Consider the following 1690-nt stretch of genomic DNA (forward strand, 5'->3'; position numbering starts at 1 on the left):
GGTCAGATAAGTTTCCCTGTTGAATCTGGCTGGTGATTTCTTATTTATTAATCAGTGGAAAGGCAGAGTTGAAACTCTAACTTGAGTTACGTTATTGGGCTGCATCGCTGAAATCCTAGATTTTCTTGGTAATAATGAATAATAGTAAAGAGAAAAAAATTTTCCCTCCTCTCTCTCCCTCTCTTTTAGAGACAGGGTCTTGCTCTGTTGCCTAGGCTGGAGTACAGTGTAGCTCACTCGCTGCAGTCTTGAATTCCTGGGCTTAAGTGATCCTCCCGCCTCAGCCTCCTGAGTAGTTGGGACTAGTGGCGGGAGCACCACACCAGGCTAATTTAAAAAAAAATTTTTTTGGTAGAGACAGGGTCTCACTATATTGCCCAGGCTGGCCTTGAACTCCTGGCTTCAAGCTATCCTTCCACCTTGGCCTTCCAAAGTGTTGGGATTACCAGTGTAAGCCACCATGCCCAGCCTGTCATTTCTTAACTCTAGGCTTTAACTCTGATTCAACACTCTTATTTATTAAATTTGAAAGTGGAAATAAATTATATGTAAAAGAGTCAGATCTGACTGCCTACCGCTGTGCTGCGGTAGGCAGCCTATGCAAACCTACCCCCAAAAGCCTAAGAAATTTGCCAGCTAGAAGTTGATGAGCTGGGTCTCAAATCCAGGTCTGTTCAGCTCTAGAACAGAATCTATGTGTAGAGTGTCTCTTTTCACCCCCATCATTCAGGTTTTATTCATATGTCACCCTCAGTCATTCACCATGGGCTCACTGGACAGCTAGGGAAGCACAGAACAAGCACTCAGTATTTCACTCAGGGCAGGCTCTGTGCCCTGAGTGTGTCTGTCTTTGCCATGTTCTTCCAGCCCATGTTGTGTCTTCAATTCTCCAGTTTTCCAGCCTTTCCATTAGACTGAAACTCAGCTCTGCTTCCTTCTTTTCATGTCTTGTCTGAAGTTTTCCATGATGATTTCACATACACTAATCCCTGTGAACTCTGAAGTTCACCACTTCTTCTTTGGGCCAATGGTCGGGGTGGGGATGGAAAGAGAGTAGAAACAAATTACTCTGTGGACAAATTCCATGCAAAGATGTTCAGCTGGGTAGATCCTTGATAAGAGATCTGAAAAACTGTTGGTAAAGTCCAAACCTACTTCTGAGCCTCAATTAGCACCTTTCTGTGTGGCTGAAAGGTTTCACTCTCCAGTGTGAAACCAGAAGCGTTTATTAACAAGTTCAGGACAAAGACCCTCTGACAAGAATGAGCCTCCCTGGAGATCTGTCCTCTTGTTTAGCAGAACCTGGCACGTAGTAGGTACTCAATCTATATATTGAGTCAATATCATGCATCTGTTGTGTCCCAGATATCTTCCACAGGGCTTGATGGGTTGACTTAATGCTTTTCAAATTCAGGTTATTTCAATAAAAACAGCCCAGCATCATTAAGGCACAAGAGCCTCGCCCTTTTACACTACTTTCCATGAACTTCCGGTTGCCTTCCTTCAAAACGCTTGTTAAGAACCCCACACAGATACCGCCCCTCTATCAAAACATCCTCAGCTTTGCCAGGTAGAGAATTGCTTCTGCAGGAGCTGGGTCACGTCTCTGCAGTAGTGCCCATCGCATCGGATCGGTATTAATCTGTTTGTCTGTCTCATATTCTGGGCTCTGAGCTCCTAGAAGTCAAGC

Source organism: Sapajus apella, unplaced genomic scaffold (genome assembly GCF_009761245.1).
Source record: "Sapajus apella isolate SASKATOON/1434 unplaced genomic scaffold, GSC_monkey_1.0 scaffold3, whole genome shotgun sequence".
NCBI classification, from domain to species: domain Eukaryota; kingdom Metazoa; phylum Chordata; class Mammalia; order Primates; family Cebidae; genus Sapajus; species Sapajus apella.